We start from the raw sequence: 23,107 nt of genomic DNA, 5'->3' as shown, positions 1-23,107 counted from the left end.
CTTAAGTCATTTTAAGTCCTCCATACCAATCAGCAGGAGACACATGCTCTGGAAAGAGGCAGTGGGGAGGAAAGGAGGGCCAGAGAGAATGTGTCAGACTCCGTAACCAGCCTTTCCATTTCCATCATTAAAACCTGGGGCCTAATCCTGCAGCTACTTTAATCTCCTAATTCTGCAACCTTTTCCCCTCTACATACACTCATATTCCATTATCTCTCTCTCTCTCTCTCTCTCACTGATTCATGTGTTTCCATAGATTCAGAGTAAAGTGAATCCCCTCCACCAGGACCCCCCCACCCCATCCACCCGCCTCCACACACACACACACACACACACACACACACACACACACACACACACACACACACACACACACACACACACACACACACACACACACACACACACACACACACACACACACACATGGGTCACTTTACATAACTTTGAATCCTTTACATGCATTTGCCTCCATGTGCATAGAGAGTCTTCATCTCTGTCTTCACTGTGAACCCCTGAATGTGATTAATAGTTCGTAAGAGGATATACAGCAGCATCATGGGTACTGCTGTATAATGGCAGGGAAGCAGGCATGTGGAGATGAGCATTAAGTAGATGGAAACATTAGATGACTTGATAACCAATCGTTCACAGAAAAGAGCGCGGCAGATGGCCTGACACGCCGATATGTGAGCCCGCTTGGCCCGCTACTTCTCTCTGTGGAAAATATGACATGTCTTATCTTAATGCGAGGCACATTGCCTTGTTACTGTTTTGCAAAGACTGCCGGTCATTGGAACAGCCTCTCTACATGGGAATTATAACTAAATATAGAAACAAATCTCACACAGGCTAAGCCTCCTGCACGAGAGCAGTATATATGTACAAGTACTTGTAATAATTGTATAACCACATGGTCGAGATGTAATGTTCTTCACAGCTTTGATTAAAATTCAGCCTTGTCATTCGACACAAGCTTTCTAGCTGCAAATCACTGGTCTTTATTCCTTGTTATTCTTTTCCATTTTGCAGATAGTTGCATTTTTATTCATAGCAATGGGTGCCCTGCTGACACGTTACCCTGCAGGCCATCTGCTGTCAACGAAGGAAGGAGCGGGGCAGGGAACGCAGCTTGAGGTTTATTCTACAGCTTCAGAGCCGTCTGGTTCCGACTGGTCCTATCTCTTCGTGTTTTATGAACTACGTGATGATTACTCAGTGGACTTGTGTTGAGCTGTGGAGATATCACAGCGCTGTGTGCGCACAAATGAGGCGAGGCATCCAACGACTGTTATTTCCTTTAGGTGAATTCAAAGGAGTATTAAAAAGACACAATAAGTCTGACTGTAGGAGACAGAAGCATGCCTCAGTGAGAGTGTTGTGAGCAGCGGGAATTCTGCTGATGATAATGATGTACATTTGTAGAAAATGTCTGTAAAAACAAAATGCACTATATTCCTGGACTGGCCAAGTGTGTTATCTTATGCATTTAAAATAATGGTGGCTGTTAACCCACTTACACTTAGATGAAGCTTAGGCTTGAACACAAAGTGCTTAATTTAGCTTAGAACACCTCTATAGCACACAATACTAGCAGAGGAAAAGACTATTGACACCAGACAGTGAGAAAGCTGCCTTTTAAACACCAATTAGCTCTTAATCCTATTTGACCCAACTGTACCTTTAATGGCATTTTCAAGACTTGCAGATCCCTCGTTAGCTGCAGTCTTATCTGTCATTCAGCAACAACACACGTGTCCGGTTCTACGACTGCATAATAAGAAGATTCCCCTGATGCAGTTTCACTTGCCTTCAAGTATTTGGCCAACATAATGAAAAATTGAGAAAGACTTTTAAAAATAAACTTGAATGAGTTTGTTGAAAAGTAAATTCTCATCATAAGTTCAATGATTGTGAACCATCAATTTTTTCAGGTCTAAAATTGACTTCCCCCTGACAGGTTTCTTCTTCAGATCTTTGCTAATACGTTCCATCTGTTACAAACACGTGAAGTTGCCTGTCACCTGTACTGCAGCATGCCACACAATTACTTTCTATGTCTATGTGTGGGAAATGTATCCAGTGGGAGTGTGGGACTAAATGTCAGGATATCTCCACCTCTTATTTTAACCATTCTTTTTGGGGGGTTTTAGGTCTCTTTTAAGGCCGCTCACTTACTTGTAGTGTAATGCTAAATTTCTCTGAGGGTGCCAAATACTTCTGTGTATGGTAACAGTGTCGGTAAAAAAGTAAGACTGACAGTGTTGCATTGCATGTGATCATAGTTTTGCTTCTGAACGTTTCTACGAAATCAGCAGTAGCAGCAACCTCTCCAAGGGGGGCTTTCATTTTATTAAGGTGCCTAAGGAATAATTTCCTCTAAATTAATTGGGAGGGAAGAACAATGCACTTCAGAGCGGACTGCTCTTGTGTCATCCATTATGTATAGCCCCTCCGATGGCTTTGAAGTGATCATCACACTGCCGTATTCTTCTAACAGAGTTTTCTGAAGTCTGTGTTATGGCCTTTGGCTGCGTGTCTCAGTCTCCAACACATCAAGGTAAGCAGAGAGTGCTCTTCCCTGCAGCCATGGCTATTACAATGTACAGAAATAATTCGATTAAAAAACACCACTAACAGAAAACGAGTTATTGAGATTTAATCGGTCTGTCGCACTGAAACACTCATGCTGAATGCAACCAATTAATGGAAAAAAGAATTGATGGATTAATGGACAGCTAAAAGCACAAAATGATAATTTCTATCTGTAACCCCTCACATATTCTCAGGACTCAATTTAGAGCTTTTGTCTTGTTGTAAACCACTAAATAGGAATGCCTTTAAGATTTAGCCTGCATTCAATTACACACATTCTGAGTTTTCTCAAGATAATTAGCACAAGATAAAGCCGCCATTTGAGGGTTCACGGTCTAACTAGTGAACTACCTAGTTGTCAAGAAGTGAAGTGCATTTCAAGCGTTTTATGTATACATATCTCCAGACTTAGGGGGCCCCAAAAACTCCAGGTTCATTTGCTTTTTTTGGCAATTTTTTTTGCCTTTAGGTTACAACAGGGCCCATGGAACCACATCCTGTCTGCTTGTAGGCTGTTTCACACTGTAGATTTAGCATAGCTTATGAAACCATCATGAAACAAAATATTTAGGTTGATATTGATATTTTCAAATAATATCTCCTTACTCTATTCATCATCCTTTGTCGTAGTTACATGTTAATACGTTAATACAAAATGACTGACAGATATGCCTCAACAGACACCAAGACAACGGTGAGGCTTATAATTTCAAATTGAAAACTTTTTCAAGATAGTTTTTTAAAAGACTTGATTAATTTGTCTCTGAGTAGGAACATATATTGAGCTGTTACCTGAGCCCTGTCACATTTAATTAATTTTTCTACAGTATTGGTTTTTCATTGTAGTGTAGTGTCCATCAACACTATATTATGTCCTGGTCTTGTTAGACCTTAGTGCTGCATTCGACACCATTGACCATGACATCCTGTTACAGAGACTGGAGCAGTCGATTGGCATTTCAGGCACGGCACTAATTTGGTTTAAATCCTATTTATCAGATCGATCTCAGTTTGTATTTGTAAACGATGACGCCTCGATAACCACCAACGTTAATCACGGAGTTCCACAAGGTTCTGTGCTTGGACCAATTTTATTTACCTTATACATGCTTCCTTTGGGCAATATTATCAGGAAACACTCCATAAACTTTCATTGTTATGCAGATGACACTCAACTATATTTATCGATAAAACCAGAGAAGAGCAACCAACTCTGTAAAATTCAAGCATGTCTTAAAGACATAAAACATGGATGACCTGCAACTTCTTGATGTTAAACTCAGACAAAACCAAGTAATTTTAATCGGCCCTGAGCACCTCAGAGATCAATTATCTGGTGATGTGGATTCTGTAGACGGCATTGCCCTGGCATCCAACACCACTGTAAAGAATCTTGGCGTTATCTTTGATCGGACTTGTCCTTTAACTCCCACGTAAAGCAAATCTCAAGGACTGCATTCTTTCATCTACGTAATATTTCAAAATCAGGCACATCTTGTCTCAAAAGATGCAGAAAAATTGGTTCACGTTCGTTACTTGAGACTGGATTACTGCAACTCCTTATTAGCAGGCTGCTCTAATAAATCTCTTAGGTCTCTCCAGTTGATCCAGAATGCTGCAGCTCGTGTTCTCACTAAAACTAAGAAAAGAGATCACATCACTCCTGCACCAGCTGCTCTGCACTGGCTCCCAGTAAAATCAAGAATCACTTTTAAAATTCTTCTCTTAACCTACAAAGCCTTGATTGGTGATGCTCCATCATATCTTAAGGAGCTTGTCGTACCATATTGCCCCACTAGAGAGCTACGCTCACTAAATGCGGGACTACTTGTAGTTCCTAGAGTCTTAAAAGTAGAATGGGAGCCAGAGCCTTTAGTTATCAAGCTCCTCTTTATGGAACCAGCTTCCAATTTCAGTCCGGGAGGCAGACACAGTCACCTCGTTTAAGAGTAGACTTAAGACCTTCCTCTTTGACAGAGCTTATAGTTAGGGCTGAATCAGGTTTGCCCTGGTCCAGCCCCTTGATATGCTGCTATAGGCTTATAGCTGCGGGGGGACGTTTTAGGATGCACTGAGTACCTATCTCCTCTTTTTCTCTCCTTAAGGATGAATTTTCATCTCTCAATCACACGTTACTAACTCTGCTTTCTCCCGAAGTCCTTTTGACTTTCGTCTCATGGGGTCATCGGACCCTATGAGACGGCATAGATCTATCTGCCTGATGGATCGTCTGGGTCGTGGAATTCCTGCTCATGACTACGCCACTGTCCTGTTGAGACTCCGCCACTCCTCCTCCCCACCGCCATCTGCCTGATGGATCGTGGAGGTCTCCATCGTGGAATATGCCTACTATGAACTATTCATACACTCTGTCATATTCATTGAATGTATTTTAACTCTAAATCTGTCCTTCTGTACACATTACATCTATTGCATCTGTCCATCCTAGGAGAGGGATCCTCCTCTGTTGCTCTCTCCAGGTTTCTTCCTTTTTCCCCTGAAGGGTTATTTGGGAGTTTTTCCTGGTCCGATGTGAGGTTTTGGGGCAGGGATGTCTATGTGTACAGATTGTAAAGCACTCCGAGACAAATTTGTAATTTGTGAAATTGGGCTATACAAATAAACTGAATTGAATTGAATTGAATTATTGTACTTGCATTATTCATAGTTTTTTCCTTTTGTCCTTCCCGTGTCAACATAGCTAAATAAAAATGTTTAAAATTACATTCTGGTTCGATACATGCAACACTGCTGCAACACATGAGTCACAGCATGTTCCAGGCTTTTCAAGCCATATTTTTCCGAGGACAAGATCTTTCACAGAGGACGCAAGTCTTCCTGAACCCCTTCATTATCTCAGTGAATGTAATCATCCGTTGATCTTTATCTGGAGTCATTCAAAAATGTCAGTCATTTCAATATCACGGTTCTCCTGTGGTTTCAGTTTAGTTTTTATGGCGAGCCCAGACAATTGGATTTTTTTACCTCAGCCTGTTGACACTGCCAGAGATGTTAAGGGAAATTCAAATCTTCCCTGTGCTGTGAATCAATATACAAACAATTCTCACTCACTCTTAAATGTGCTAGACATGCACAGAAAAGCAATTAACCCAGTGCAGGAATTGATTTGGTCCACTTCAGCTTATCTGTTTTGGCGTAGCTATGCTTTTACGAACCCGCTGGGAAGATCAAAAGTTGTTAATGTTTCGAAACCTGACAACATCCTAGGATGCACTGATTGTTATTTTCGCCAAGCAATTAACTGTTATGGTATCAATGCAGGGCTGCTCTCTTTAATAGTCGGTGGTATCGCCTCCTTTGCAGGCTTTGCAAATTGCAGTGATTCATCACCGCACTGCACTGCCAGCAATGCTGAATCTATACTGCACACACGGTCACGTTGCTGTTGCTACTACGTTAGCTGCTTACTAGCTCTCTGTATCCTTGTGGATAGTTCACTGAGAGATTGTCTTTTAAAAGGAGGTGTTTCATGAAGAATGTTTCAGCCAGGACTTAACAAATAAGCAGCTTGAATGAGACATTCACAAGATTTCTATCTCACACCAGAAAATCAACAGAACCACAAATATAAGCTACCAACAGTAAAGCATCATGGTCAAGCGGCTTTTCAAATTTACAATTAAGTTTACAATCCTTGGGAGCTAACATATTTTAACACCCTTTATCCAGTTTCATGCAAGCAAATGTCATCTAAATCCCACTATAATCATCAGAATCAGAATCAGAATCAGAAATCAGAATCAGAAACATGTTTATTGCCAAAGAATGTTCATATTAAAAACACAAACAAACGAGGAACTTTTTGGCGGAAGGTGCAAGAACCAATACACCCGGCGCCGTCATGGCGCCATCTAGGAAAGGGTGGATGAAAGATGACAGCATAACATGAGGGAAGGCGAGAAAGAAAAGCCACCCCGACTATGCCCGAGAGGGTACAGTGTGAGCAGGAGAAACAAAAACACCATTGCACATAAGCACATACATCTTAGACATGACTTGCAACGAGTAGGAAGGGGAGGAGGTAATCCAAGACTGGGCGATAGCCCGTCATTGGGGCAGAAGGTAACCAGCACCGACAAGCAGCCAGCCCGGTCCATCGCCGTCACGGCGCGGACGCAGACCCGTCCTGTCACCCTGGGGGCAAAGCAGGCGGCGTGGGATGGGGTAGTGAGTGCATTTCAGTTTGTTAAGTTCGTGTGTGAATGGCCCGTGTATCGTCCTCCCCAGTCCACAACAGACAAAGTTCTCAGTCCACAAGATGGTCGTTGCCATGGAGATGGCCTTGAAGGGCCTGGGAGAAAACAACCACAGGTGTCTGTGGATAGGGGAAGGAATGGGAATGAGAGAGTCTCGCTTCAGTGATCTTCGGGAGTTGTTATTCCAGTCACGGCCTTGGGCCCGTCCTGGTAGAGGAGCAAAGCAGATAAGATTGGGATTGTTTGGTCTTCCAGTAGCTGCAATTCAGTTTTCGCACCACTATTCCTCCAATTTCCTCCCGTTTGCCAATAGGATTTCAAATCGATCCAATTTCATTTGCAGAGCCGTCAGCTTCTCCACGATGTTGTCATTCTGACGGTTTAATGCCAAAGTCTGAGTGCCAACAACTCTGCCCAACGTCAATCATGTCGGGCAGCCTTAGGGGCTTTTAACGGCTGTCACCGTTTCCTTAATTTTCCGATAAGCCAGGGCAGCGCCAAATCCAAACAGCAGAAATCCTGTAATCAAAGTTCCGAATATGTAGATGTCTTCTACGTCCTCCACGGAGAGTGGTGCTAGGCACAAGACCCGCCACTTCGCCCATCGTGCGTCCATCGTATCCAGCAACATTCGTCCCAGCAGGACAGGCAGGTTCCCCGAACCCGGCTTCGTCGAGAAGATGGTGTCAATTGCGTTTAAGGACCAGTTGATTACGTCCATGGTTTTTAGTTCGAAGAGCGATGCGGAGAGAGTCTCACAAGTATAGAGACAGACAAGACATGACGAGAGAGCCAAGCAGCGAGGGGAAGGTCATGGGGAGGAGAGGGGGAGAAAAGTGCGACCGCCTCCGTCGAGAGCCAGATCATAAAAGTGAAAAGATGAGGAAACAATTTGTGAACACCAGTTTTATTAGTTTCTGCGTTTGGCCACTGCAGAGCAAAATTGGTCTTAAATTCAAACAGCGACAGACGTCTTCATGAGATGGAGCTGGAGAATTAAAGATGGTGGCCTCGGACTGGTTGGAGGTTAGAGCAGCAGCCTCAGAAAAAAAAGCGCTTCAGGACAAGAGCCCCTGTTCATTGCAGCTCCAATGAGCTGCAATTAACACATCTGGCCATTTTGCCGAACCACTCTCTCCCTTCATGTTTAATGCTTGTGTGCCAGCTCATGGAAATAAATCAATGGCAATCCCACCTGTTCCTGTCTCCAGGCAACACTTGCCAACTCCTGCAAATATAACATCTCACATGGAGACAAGATAAACGCACAGGCGTTGAGCAGTATGGAGGACTTAAAATGTCTTAAGTATAAATAAATGCATGAATAAATACAAGAATAAATAAATAAATGCTTAAATAAATGTATAAATGAATACATAAATACAGGAATAAATAAATACATGTTTAAATAAATGTATAAATAAATACAATAATAAATAAATAAATAAAGTTATACCTCAACAGGACATCATTAAATAAATATATTTCTATATTTCTGTATTTCTTCATTTATTTATATCTCTACTTATGTCTCCACACGTATTTCTTCATTTATTTATGTGTGACATTTATATATCCTTGTATGCAAATGAGCTGGGGCGGTCCAAACCTCATTATTAAACAGGATTGGTCAAGTAGGGGAGCAAGACAGAAGCAACCGATCCCTAGCACTTGGACCTGTAGACGAACAAGCGTATATTATGCGTTCTTGTCTGAACTTCTCTGTACATTCTAAATACTACTGTTGTTGAGTCACGGATTGTAATTTAAGGATGTTTTCAGGTGAGAAGTTAGTAGTTTAAGCATCAATTCTGTGGTCGGTTTATCGAGATTCACCCTAATAAAGATATGCACCGGAGATTTTAGGTCCTGCTCGCGGGACCAGTGAGCTCCGCAGCGTCGGGCGGTAAGCGCTGTGTGGCCGCCGAGAACAGCCTGGACTTTTTTAAATGCTCCACTGGCTCTGATGTCTCCGTAGCAGCTAAACATGAGATATAATTAGGTTTTGGAGGATCTAACGAGCACAAATAGTTTATTATTTATTAAAAGATAATGTTAAATCAGTTTGACTGAGGGTTAAGATTCATAACTTAATATAGCAGCAACCCTGTGTCAGGAAAGCTACAAGACGTTGTATAGTTATTACCGTTTATTCGGGAACAAGCACCAGGCTACTGTGGGCCGTAGCCTACGCCAAAACAACATTGAACACCGTAACACATTCTACTCCGTAAGCTCCCGGTCATAGACTTCTTCCTATAACCACAATAACACTTATAAAAGGTTAAGATTACATGTCCCTCAGTCCGTTACACTACCCTCCCACCACGTCAAGTAAAGTAAAGTATTTTACACTGTAAAGTATTATACAGTGAATAATTGGAGTAAATTCATGAGCAAGAACAGTTGATGTGGTGACATCACAAGACCAGAAAGACCGTCCTGCATCCTCTGGAGTCTGGACTCCCAATACCAGACTCCAAAAGAACACACATCTGTACTCAGTGTACTTTGAATTGATAAATGGCTGAAGTCAAAAAGGCGTCTAAGCTAACTTATGCTAACGGTTAGCTGAGCGTGCCAACTTCAACAACATGTGCAAGGCAGAAGTAGTTGACACACCAGGTGCATTACACTCCTGTGACCAATCATGCTTTAGACAGAGGCTCGGACCGCCCCAGCTTATTTGTATATAAGGACACATAAATGTCACGCATTAATAAATGAAGAAATACATGTGGACACATAAATAGAGACATAAATAAATGAAGAAATACAGAAAATGTAGAAATATATTTATTTAATGATGTCCTGTTTAGGTATAAGTTATATTTATTTATACATTATTTAAACATTAATTTATTCCTATATTTATTCATGCATTTATTTATTTATACGCAAGACATTTTAAGTTCTCCATAGTACTTAAAAGAAAAGAGCAGAGAGAGAAAAAGTCCAACCAGAAAAAGATCTGTGTGCTTTTTCATGTGGGTTGCATTCTGGGGTAAATAAGAGGCAGGTGAAGGAACAAGACACTTCCTCTTCTGGTGTCACAACATCCTCTGGGTTATTCATGATCCAATGATGGGGAAAAACAAGAGTCTGCATTGCTTTGCAGACGAGACTGTGTCGACTATGTATAGGATTACATTTTTTTGCAGGATTACATTTTTTTGCCAATGAGCTCATATTATGTGATTACAGGACTGTCTCAGAAAATTAGAATATTGTGATAAAGTTCTTTATTTTCTGTAATGCAATTAAAAAAACAAAAATGTCATGCATTCTGGATTCATTACAAATCAACTGAAATATTGCAAGCCTTTTATTCTTTTAATATTGCTGATTATGGTTTACAGCTTAAGAAAACTCTAAAATCCTATCTCATAAAATTTTAATATTTCCTCAGACCAAGTAAAAAAAAAGATTTATAACAGCTGAGTGTTTGTCAAGGCTCAGGAAACCCTTGCAGGTGTTTCGAGTTAATTAGACAATTCAAGTGATTTGTTTAATACCCTACTAGTATACTTTTTCATGATATTCTAATATTTAGAGATAGGATATTTGAGTTTTCTTAAGCTGTAAGCCATAATCAGCAATAAATCAGAATAAAAGGCTTGCAATATTTCAGTTGATTTGTAATGAATCCAGAATGCATGACATTTTTGTTTTTTTAATTGCATTACAGAAAATAAAGAACTTCATCACAATATTCTAATTTTCTGAGACAGTCCTGTATATGAAACATGTTGAATATTTCTATAACTGGAAAAACCCTGATTATGATCCTTACAATTCTGTTTGTAACAGAAATGTGAACAACTTGTAATCTGTGAAAAACAGTCAACTATTTATATTCATACCATATTTATATAAATTGTTTTATGTAATATGATTATTATTTGTGCCCCATATCACATTAATTCAATTACAAGAAGTGCATCTCTCCATCACCACAACATTGTCAATTGGTAAATATTCAATCTTAATCTAAAAAAAATGTTAAACTCCCAAATCTTATCCCATGCCCCTACCACCTTTTTCTTCACATTTGATAACTTGCATGGCCTCAGCCAGCAATGACTCCATGATGAAACTTGCTCTTGCTGCTTCCTGTTGGATTAGGCTCCATCTGGATTCCTATCCTCCTCTGTGTTCTGACTTGGGCTGAGCATGCCGACAGACCCATTTTATTCTGAGCGTATCTGAACAATATCCTCTGTGCTTTTCGGTAATCCAAACAGATTGGTGGATAAACACTTCCCAGACCAAATCCATGGCTCACAATTGCAACAATTTCTTTAGTTCAAGCCTTTGGGTGAGGGATCATTTGTGTGTGCATCAGCTGCCCAATTTGTTTCTTTATGGGGCAGATGCTGCTGATAAGAGGCACTTAAGATGCTCAAAGATTGTATGTCTCAGTATCCCAGTATCACACGCAGGGGAATTAACAGAAAAGATGGTTTACTCTTCTGTTCATCAAACATACATAAAACGAGTCTCTCGGCTACTGTTAAATTGAAACTGGAGTCGTTGTGATTAAGTTCATATACATGAGCAGAATGTAACTTCAGTTCCTGGAAGAAAAAAAAGACTACAGATCAAAATAGTGAGATTAATGGTGGAGCAACATTGAATCATAGATACATTTAATGACAAAGTAGGTAACTGTCATGAACTCATGATTTGGTTGATCATTCATTGACTTGTCATTTGTTTATCCTTGTTGTTACTCAGCTGTCATCTCAGTCCCAGACACTCGTCTTCCAATATATATTTATTAGGGCTGTCAATCGATTAAAAACAATTAACTAATTAATCGCACATTTTGAAATTGCGATTAATTAATCGCGATTAAAAGTGTTTTCCTTCTTTTTAAGGACAAAACTTCACACAGAGCTGTGTTTTCAAAGAGGCTCCTACATATACAGTGCCAGCGAGGTATTTAATATCGTGGATGATAAATTGTTTCTTCAGTGAAACATCAGATTAGTAAAAAAAAAAAAGTATATTGAGACCCCATTGGTCCTGTCATCTTTAACATTGAACAGCAGCAGAACCAGTGGCCTTGGGAACTGACTGACATTCACATATGTCACGTTAACCCTCTGGAGGCTGGGGGCATTTTATACATTTTACAACAACAACAAATTTCACCGTTTAAAGTCTTTTGCATGTGACACACCCCCACGTGTTATACATCAAACATTCCAGAACAATCTCAGCTCTGTAATGAGGCTCATTGTCCTCGTGCCGTGTTCTCTGGTTCTCTGACTGACAGGCTGCTAAATGAGCCTCACCTGTGAGGTGGGAGGTCCTTTGTGATTTACTGAGTGTTCATTGGTTGTTTTTTCCCCGAAATGTTGATAGACAAACGGATTGACAAATCACGTTGAAGGTTTCGTGTGACGAGTTCTTTCCGCGCCGTGTCACCCGACTTCAACGAACACCGGAAGTAAACAAAATTGCGTTAACGCGGCCAAATTAATCGCATAGATTAACGCGTTAACGCTGACAGCCCTAATATATATACACATACATATACTGTATATTGGCTCTATAGTGCATCTACATTAAATTGGTTCATACATACAGTATTTTTTCTTCTTCTTTTTTGAAAAGTGACAGTACGAGTAATGAAGCAAGCTTTTAGATCTATTAGAAGAAAACGTATCAATATCACGGTGTCCTGCATTAAACACACATATATATAGATATCTGTATATATATATTCATATGTATATATATAGAAAACAATATATATATATATATATATACATATATATATAAGAATACATGTTGATTATCAGCCAAATATTGCCTGGTTGATTGATTGTAGACGTAAGCACTTTCTCATCCATGTTGACATCCGCATGCACAAATGCCATCTGCCGAGGAAGATCATGTGATAAGATCGAAAGCACGAGAATATAGCTGTCATAAAACTTGATGCAAAATATTTTTTTTAGCTGTTTTCCCCAAGACAAGTAATGAACTTTTAACCTCAATATACAACTTGTTTATGATATTATTGGTTTGGTACAACATGGATTGAGTTGCAACTGGCTCTGCTGACAATCCAATCCACACCGCATACTGTTGGTTAATTTGATTTTACAGTTGTCAGAGCCGTCCGGGTCAATAACAATTGAAAAAAAATATATTGCTCATCTTTAAGAAATTTGTATAATAATTCTATGAATAACAAATGGTGAAACGGACAGCTTTACTATTTACAGGATGTTTCAAAATAATGTACAGCGGTTTCAAGCAATAAAACGATTTCCCAAATATGATCATGTATGTAAATAGATGAATACTGAACAAATGAATAGTGTACTGGATTACTTGATTGCCATAAGCAAACGTTTGCAGACCAGAGGACACTCACAGGAATGCTAATGAATATGCATAGACATGCACATTATTATATGGGGATACAGCTGAGTGTCCAGGGAAAATCCCTCAGAACCCATGTTTAACCTTCTTGACTCCATATCACAGTTTTTGGATTAGAGAGTCTGAGTTGAGTCACTTTATGGGCAGACCTCGCTATAAAAACTGGACTAATTCTTGTTTTTCTTACAGAGTTCATACTTCCTGTCGAGCAGCAAACGAACATTAGGTGAAAGCAGCTCTTAAGTCTAACCACAGGCACCTATCCACTGTTTACAGACACTTATAAGAGGGCCTTTTTCCTGTTTAACTGTGGATTTCCGCTCTGGGGCAGCCCATTTTCTACAATGATAATATTTACTCTGCTGCAGGTGGGATGTTAGCGAAACATTGTTTGACGCGAACATGCTGCACGAACGAAAATAGGAAACTGAGGATGAGAGTTAATTGAACAATTTGTCATCACATTCGTCCTATGATATAGGTGGATTCGTGGGACTTTGTTTCAAGCACTCTATCTTTGCTCACGAACACCAGCCTGTTAGGGGACTTTTGCATGCCAGTGGGGATGTATTGAGTGCTCAGATAGGAGTTGAGAATATGTCAGATCCTGCGCTGGATCAAAGCAGCCGTCACTCCCGTTCTGTCGGAGAAGACAAAATGCAGACTGTCACATCTGGCTCGCTGGCTGCTGCTGCTGTGAAAGCTCAAACTAGCTCCGACATCTTTGTATATCTCAGTCATCACACATTGTTTCCTTTAAGTGCTTCTACTCTGCTCCTAGCAACTATATGTCTCTTTATGTCTCTCTTTCACCACGGGCTGCAGGGTGAACCTTGAATAAAAGAATAAAAGAACATTACTGATTGTAGGGGGGGGGGGGGGGGGGGGGGGGGGTCATGTGTGTGTGGGATGTGAATTTATACGGAAATTGTGTGTGATGGGAATTTGTTGCTCGTAATACTAATGAGATGTGATTGCTCCTGACCTTGCAGAGTCTTTGTTCAGTGCATGAACAGCTGACAAGTGTCCGTCCCTCTTTCTTTCCTTGGCCACACTACTTTCAACGGAGCAGATATTTTAGGGCTGTAGAAACATATAACAGCACTTTGGCATCAACATGCATTCCTCCACTTTTCAGCTTCTGCAGAAAATGCTAAAAATTGTTTTAAAAAACACATTAGGTAAGAGGAAGGTGACATGTGGACTGCATCTGTCTCCTGTCTGAATGGGAGAATACAAAGTATACGCAAGTGATTAAAAATACATAAGTGGAAGCACTCGTCTCTTGACTTATACTCTGCCAGTCTCAGGGCTCCGGCGACTGATGCATGAAACTAGCTAGTATTTGTTTTTGTTCAACGCAGGTAGCTTCAGTTCCCACAAGAGGTTTGCCGTTAATGACTTAGCCCGAGAAAGAGCGTAGGTGTTGGGGTGGGTTGGGATTAAAGGAGAAAGGAATAAAAGCACAAGCATAGGCTAATCACCAAAGGCTAATTAGTCTTTCAAATTCATGCAAAAGTGTTCAGGTTTGTAGTCTGGAGAGATGTCATGCAATCTGTGTGATTGCAAGGTAACTCAGGCAATAAGAGTTTGGTTGAATATTGTCAAATTATGTTTGCATCTGATTCCTTAAGAATATTTTAATTACACGTGTGACATGGTGCTTGAGGCTTTGATTTAATAAATGAAGGAAATAAATTGATTCGCTTTTTTTTTCAAGAGTTCGATAGATTGATACCACAACCATATCTGTTTGTTCAATTATGTATGAACCTGTCTGTTAGCTTAGCTGGGCATGCAGATTGGAAACAGGGGAAACATCTTTTCATAAAGGGGGGAGAGGGTGGGAGTATAAACCAGATTGTTTATTCAATAGGTGTATTTTCCATAATAATTGTTTACATATTGCCGTTCCTTATATACCGTGTATTGATTTACCAATGTTATAAATAGTTTGTGACACACTCTCCACCACATTTCCAGTCTCTATTCTCTGTGACTTCACAGCTGTTATTTAAGGCCCGGAATTTGTATTGCTTCTGGAGTCCATACGTAAATCATGCTCAAAACTTATGCAAGGCCTGTTTCCTGCAGATTGAATCCCTACCCCGTGGTCACCTTGCTTGCCAGACATTTGTGCCCTCCTCAATCCTCAGCAGCTTTATGTGTGTCAAGGCTAGGATGGAGTGTGCCTGCTCACAGACAGACAGCCAAGTGGGAAAACAGCATCCACCCAGCTAAGGGCTTTATTCCCTCCATCTGTTTCCTGTGAGCAAACTCCAGCTGTGGCAAAATACCAGCGGTGCATTTGGAAAAAGCAGCAGCCTGATTTAGTAGTCACAGCACTCCCTCCACCGTCCCCTTTTCCACTCTCTATTATACTCAGGCTCCCTTTACTGCATTTCACGTAGGCACAGTTCTGTTTATTTATAATTATTCATTTTTTGCTTTCTTTGTCTTATTTTTCCTCTGTTAGTATCTTCATCTTATTTCCTGCTTGCATGATGCATCCTCTGACCTCATTCATCATGCTCCTGTTGCTCTCTTCCATCGCCTTCGTCTTCTCCCCCGTCACCTTTAACCCTAGCTCAAGAATACATGCTCCTCTAACCCACCCTTTATAGATTGTTAAACATCCCGTCAGCTTGTTTGCTTGCACACATGCAATGGAGAACTACTGAGCCGTCCCCTCAGTTTTCACTACTTCTCCTCTAAGTCTGATCAATAATTCAAGCCTCACTCATGGCGGCCCAGGCAGGGAGAAGCCGTGGAGGCAACTCGGCCTTTGAACAGAAGGTCAGGTCTCACTTGGGCCTCTGGGATGGCATTAATTAGATACTTCCTGGTGCCCCCTAAACAAACATCTCCACACAAGTGTTCTCATTACCCTTCTCCTCGCAGCAGGTCCTGAAGAGTTTGACATATCCACACAATAACACCAAACACTTTTGCCCTTAACTGTTCACCTGTCCCTGCCTCAACTAATGCCCCCCACCCCCCCACCCCTTTGTGTTGAACACACAAAGATGCACACTCACACAACCTGACCTCGATCTGATACCAAGCCCCATGTAGCAGCTATTTCTGTCTCCCACTAATACCACAGTGTTCATGCTCTTCCTTGTCTCGTCATACTTCTCCTTTCTGACCTCCAGGCTGACCTCTGATGAGCTGATCTCCCCCCCCCCCCCATCCTCCTCCTACTCCTACTCCTTACAACCCACTCACCCTAGTCTGTGTCAACAACTCATTACAAGAGTGATGGCTCACTCACGCTCTTCATCAGGCTGTCCGAGGCAGCCGCCTCCATCCTGATCTGAGGTCATCCATCTCTCTGGCAAAGAGGAGAGGAAGGAGGAGGAAGATCAAGTAAAAGAGTGTGTTAAGGCAGACAGATAAATTGACAAAGAGCTAAAGCGTGGACATTAAAGCTAGACAAAGTCTTGTTAAGTCAGTCTTATTAAATGGATGGTGGAATAGAGTATCTTTGCCTTTTTCTGTGAGAAACTATTTATGCGTTTCCTATATTTCCCTTTATAGTAATGAACCAAGTAAAATTCCACTCAAAATGTAATGCCTGTAAATTGCAAGGCTAAGGGTATTTGCATTTTGGTTATGCCTAGATTAGGTATTGGCTTTAGAATATGCATTATTAAAATATCTACCTGCTGGTTGAACAAGATTAATAGTCTCCAGACATCATAGTGGCTCTGTGAAGGGGTTCAAAAGGCATTTGCAAGAGTCCACCATGGTTGAAGAATAACAACCAACCAGAGCCAAGGAGTCTCTAATGCTGCTGTCAATCACTGCACGTGAAGCTGATCAAATGAGACTAAAAATGTCTTCACTGCATATAATATGTTTCTCACCCAAATGTTTCAGGAAACATATTTAAGTGTTTAGCTGTCAAATGAGAATTGTTGCTCTGGTGCTTGTTCTTTTCAACTACTTTACACGTTTTTGATTCCTTATTCTTCAGGAAGCATGTCAGCGCTCTTATTAAAGAAAGATGACATGACACATCAACAACACTCACGGTTAACAGCCATAGCCTCTCTGTTCTCCTTGTCCTTCCTCGTCAACTGGTCTCTCTCGACGTCTGGCCAAAGTGGCCAGAAATACTAAAAGGCAGCCAGGTAGGCTACGCGAGTGCAGATCACACCGTTTGCCTTGAGGCATTACTTGGTCTTGTCTTTCCAGCAAGATAAAGGAGGTGGGTGTTGACTTCCTTCCCTGCATAGTAAGTTTGATTTAAAGGGGAAACGGAGAGAAGCCAAGATACCTCTCCCTCCCCTGCTGCTTCTGCTATTGATTGAAAACTAGCAGGGGGAATGAGTCAGCTGGCTATCCATTGGTGTGCCATCAAGAGCCAGACAGGAAGTGTAGCGGCTAAAACTCCCTTATTGTCATCAGTAGATGTTTCTTGACATCTCCATTTGTTTAACCACTCTTAGACGGAAAGAACGAGTCTACTCGTGTAGTGTGTTTCAACAACGGTAGAAAACAATGAGTTCGCTCCGTTCTTTTTACTGAATTCTGGTGCAACCGTGAAACAAGTCCACCCGTTGATACATCAATGCGCGAGCTCAATACATCACAACTCACCTCTGATTATTCTAAACAATGCAAACTATAACATACAATTATGCAATCACTATAACGAACAAAATCTAAATATGAATCTAAATAATATAGTATCTAAATCTGAGTCTAAATTACAATTACAATAACAATATGTAAAATGGCACTAACATTCCGGCCCCTAATTGTTCATCATGGGGATGACAATTACCTAACTAAACTAAATCAATTTCTATATTCTAAAACCTTTCTCTACTCTTTCACTAAGGCCTAAGCCAACATAAACAACCTAGACTAGTCTAGATGAGGCCTCCAAAAATGACGACTGTAGAAATAATAATGTCCTAAATAACAATGTAATTTATTGTCCATGGGATTCTTCCATCTCTAGCAGGAGACACAACTTAGTTATGGGTCTCTCTATGGTGTTGGTCTTCATTTTGACAAGGACCCGACGGACGAACCCTTTGGCGTCGGGGATTGTCTTCTCCACTTTTCCCATCAACCAGGACCCTCTTGGAGCCCTCTGGTCCACGATGAGTACAACGTCTCCCTCTTTCACATTCCTCTTCTTCTACAGCCACTTCTGCCTTTCTTGTAGGAGGGGCAAGTATTCTCTGGACCAGCGCTTCCAGAAGATGTCGGAGATGTACTGCACTTGCCTCCATCGTCGTCTGGTGTATAGCTCCTCCTTCTGAAACACACCTGGAGGGAGTGCTGGTTTTCCCTTGAGAAGGAGAAGATGATTCGGCGTTAATGGCTCAAGGTCGTCCACGTCATCAGATGACTTGGTTAGGGGTCTGCTATTGATCACTGCTTCAACTTCACACATCACAGTTTGCAGACATTCGTCGTCGAGTGACTGTAGCTTCAGAAGGTTGGTGAGTATCTTCCGGACTGTTCTTATCTGTCGCTCCCAGACACCACCGTGGCCAGCAGGCGGGTTGAAGATCCAAGTGACTCCTTTTTGCAGTAGAGTCTCAGAGATCTGCGAATGGTTCCATTCTTTCATCGCCCGGCGGATCTCGTGTTCTGTAGCTACCAGGTTCGTTCCATTATCGGATCTCATAATCTCGACTTGTCCTCTTCTGGCTATGAAACGTCTCACTGCATTTATACATGAGTCGGTGTCGAGAGAGTGTACGATTTCTATGTGGACTGCTCTGACTGTAAGGCAAGTAAACAGGACTCCATAACGTTTTACTTGCACACGTCCACGCTTTGCTTCGAAGGGGCCGAAATAGTCTACACCGACGTTAGTGAATGGTCAGGCAATAGACGATCAGGTGGTAGATTCGCCATCTTCTGTTCACTCACGGCAGCTTGACTCTTGCGGCATTTCACACACTTTGAAAGCACATTTCTCACCGCTGCATTTCCTTTGCATATCCAGACCCTTTGTCTCAGCAGAGCAAGGGTATGGTTTCTCCCTCCATGTCCGATTTCCCTATGAGCGTTCCTGATGACCAGGGTCGTGATGTGGTGATCCTTGGCCAGGATAGTTGGATGCTTTGTGTGTTCTGTTAAGGCCGCCTGGTGCAATCTTCCACCAACCCGGAGAAACCCATCTTGAAGGAAGGGATCCAGCTTCACGATAGAACTGCTTCTCCTGATCTTTTCACCTTTCTGCAGAGCGTGAAGCTCCTCATGAAAGGTTTGACTTTGGTGGAACTGAATGATCGCAGTTTCTGACCTTCTGACGTCCTTGACAGTCAAATGGGTTCCTTTCAGGGTAGATTTCCATTTCTGCATGTGGTTTTCAACTGTCTTAATTCTTGCGTCTTGACTTTCTGAAGACTGGGCTTGAGACCCAAACTTCTTCCTTGTTTCGCACAGACTTTGCAGCAGTTCCTTCAGCCTCAACATCCAGGCGACAGCCTTCTTCAGGCTGTGCCAGTCGGAGTAATGATGAATCAGCTTGAAGAGAGGGTCTGTGCTTGAATCTACAGTCTTGATGATGTTCACGCTGATCATACGCTTCACTTCGGCGTCTTCTTCTCTCTTGAGAACTCTGATAGGACAGGCCAGTGAGACTCACTCTTGTTTAGGAAGTCGGGATCTTCAATCCAGCTCTGACACTTCATGAAGTGCTCTGCCTTCATTCCTCTTGATGCGTAGTCAGCTGGGTTAGAAGCCGTGTTGACATACTTCCACTGTGCTGGCCTTGTGTTCTCTCTGATTGTCGATACTCTATTTGCTATGAATGTTTTGAAATGAGCGTCGTCGTTGTCGATGTATCGGAGGACGGTGGTGCTATCTGTCCATAGCACAGACTCTTTGAGGTCCATCCGAAGCTCTTCCTTCATGAGTTTATCCATTTTCACCGCAATGGTAGCCGCGGTGAGCTCGAGGCGTGGGATTGTGACAGGTTTAAGCGGCGTCACTCTGGATTTCCCTAAAAGAAATGAGCAGTGGACTTGACCGTGGCTGTTCTCGGTGCGGAGGTACGTGACGACGCCGTAGCCCGTCTCGCTAGCGTCGGAGAAATGGTGCAGCTGTGCTGACATCACCGGACCAAATCCCTCTGGCTTGATGCACCTCCTGACAGAAAAGCTGGTGAACTGGCTCAAATCGGACAGCCAGGCGAACCATCTGTTTGCCATGTCTTCTGGAATTTCTTCATCCCAGGTAAGTTTCATTCGACAGAGACCCTGGACGATGGTCTTCGCAAGAAGAATGAACGGCGACAGGAATCCAAGGGGGTCGTATATTGAGCTTACGACCGAGAGAATACCCCGTCTGGTGATGGGCATGTTCTTCACATGGATCCGGAACTTGAAGGAATCTGATTCTATGCACCAGTCCACCCAAGGGCCCTTTCCATAGGTAGTTCATCCTTGTCCAGGTCTAGATTCTTGATCTCCTTTGCTCTTTCTTGTTCGGGAAGTGATGACATCACTTCGCGGCTGTTGCTTGACCACTTAGTCAAGCGGAATCCTCCACTCTCACACAGTGCAATGAGGTCCTTGGCCAAGGCGGTGGCCTTCTTCTCGTTGGACGTCGAGACCAGGCAGTCGTCGACGTAGAAGTGCTCTAAGACTGTAGTTACTGCTTCAGGTGATGACCTGTCTTTTCCATCCTCTGCGGTCCGTCGTAAGGCATAGTTGGCACAGCTCGGGCTCGACTTGGCCCCGAACAAGTGGACCACCATCTTGTACTCACGCGGAGGCTGGCTCAGATCCCCCTGTGGCCACCAAAGGAATCGTAGAAGATCAGAGTCCTCATCACGAACTCTTACTTGATGATACATCTCTTCAATGTCGGAGATGAATGTGATATGTTCGTGTCGAAACCTTGTCAAGACTCCAACCAGACCATTAGTGAGGTCCGGACCCTGTAACAGTTCCTCGTTCAGTGACTTCCCCTGAAACGAAGCGGCACAATCGAAAACAACCCGCAGCTTTCCCTTTTGTGGATGTCTTCAGTGGATGTCTTCAGGAACTTTCACTGCGTAGCCTTTGTTCAGCAGGTCTGACATGAAGGTCTTGTAGTCATCGTGGAAGCTGGAGTTCTTAGCGAGTTTCCTTTTCAGGTTTGATGCCCGTTGCTCGGCAACACATCTGTTGTTTGGCATCACCACATATTTGTTTCTGAGAGGCATCCCAATGCTGTAGTGCCCATTGACTTTCTTGATTGTCTCAGTCACAGACTTCATGAACTGAACGTCTTCTCGTGACATTTCCGACTTCTCTTCGCAGGCTTGCTCCGGAAAGTCGTGGTTGTATTGCTGCAACAGCATGCTGTCCACGCCACTGACTGAGATTCTGTTGACTGAAGCCCTTTGACTGCAGTGACTTGACTTGTGGTGATCGTCACGTTTCTTGAGAGGGCCATTAACGACCCACCCGAGAGTCGTCTTTACTGCGTAAGGCCCGTCACCTTGGCTGTGGATTATCTTCCACGGCTCCATCGCAGAGTGAGCGTTCATTCCAATCAGTATCTCAACATCTGCGTCGATCTGTGGTAACCGTATTTTTACGCAGATACGGCCATCTTTCCAAGTCCTTCTCAACAGGAACATTGTCCTTCATTACAGGTACTGTATGTCTGTGTGGGTGTAGACATCTGGCAGGCTTATGTACTTGTTCTCTCTCAGACCGCACACTTCCAGATCTGAGAGCACGTAGCAGGACACAGGCTTCTCCTGGCCCATAGTACGGAGTAGCACTTGAGTCTTCTTACCATGGACGCCGAGCTGTCTCATCAGCCTTTCGGAGCAAAACGTAGTGGAACTACCCGAGTCCATGAACGCATACGTCTCTATTGTTGTGTTGCTCCTCTTGGATTTGATGCGCACGGCCACGATAGACAGGATACAGTCATTTCCTCCGGCCCCGGTGACTGCCGTGACTTCCCTCTTGACTGACGCGTCTTCTTGTGGAGCTGAGTGTCCGCTGGTAGAGCTTTGACCTTTCTCAGGCTTGCTGTTCTCTTGGTCAGTGTTCTCGTCCCTTTTGCTGTGAAGCAGGCTTGGGTGTTTCTTGCTGCAGATTTCACAAGTGGCTCTCTTTTTACAGTCTTTTGCCATGTGCCCTTGGGTCAGACACCAGAAACAAAGTCCTTTACCTTTAATGAACTCAATTCTTTCTTTGTTTGGCAGACTTCTTATTTTGTAACATGCGCTCAGGGTGTGTCTGTTGTTGCAGTACAGACATGGCTCCTGAAACGCATTGCTTGTCTGCTTGTTCTTTCTTGGTTCTGAGGCACCCCCTTCGTCTGGCTTGACACTCATAGCACAGCCAGTGGTTCTTTTCGGTCCGCCTCCCTGGGCAGATTTAAAGCTTGACCTGCCTTTTTCTTTCGCTTCGGAGTACTCGTTGACATCACCGAACAGTGGGTCTGAAGCTATCCTAGCTTGTCTGTTGATGTACGTCGTGAGATCAGAGAACTTTGCTCTTCTTCCTTCCCTTTCTTGTATGTCGAAAGCTATGACTCTCCATCTTTCACGAAGTCTGAAAGGCAACTTTGAGAGGACGATCCGCAGGTTGCTCGGGCTGTTCATCTCCTCGAGATATTCCATGTCCTTCATGACATTGTTACATCCGGTGAGAAAGATGGAGAAGCTGTGAAGTGACTTTGCATCTTCTGGCTTGACTTGAGGCCATTTGAGAGCCTTGTCAACATCGGCTACAGCTATGTTATACTCATTGCCATAGTGATAGGTCAAGAGCCTTCTTGCTTCATTGTAGCCTTGTTGTGCGCTCATAACAGGAAGTTTAAGATTCAAATCTTTTAGACGGCATAGATCCTATCTGCCTGATGGATCATCGAGGTCTGGATCGTGGAATTCCTGCTACAAACTACGCCACTGCCCT

The sequence above is a fragment of the Pseudoliparis swirei genome, chromosome 19 (genome assembly GCF_029220125.1).
Source record: "Pseudoliparis swirei isolate HS2019 ecotype Mariana Trench chromosome 19, NWPU_hadal_v1, whole genome shotgun sequence".
In the NCBI taxonomy this organism is placed as follows: Eukaryota; Metazoa; Chordata; class Actinopteri; order Perciformes; family Liparidae; genus Pseudoliparis; species Pseudoliparis swirei.
Note: the sequence above shows the minus strand (reverse complement) of the source record.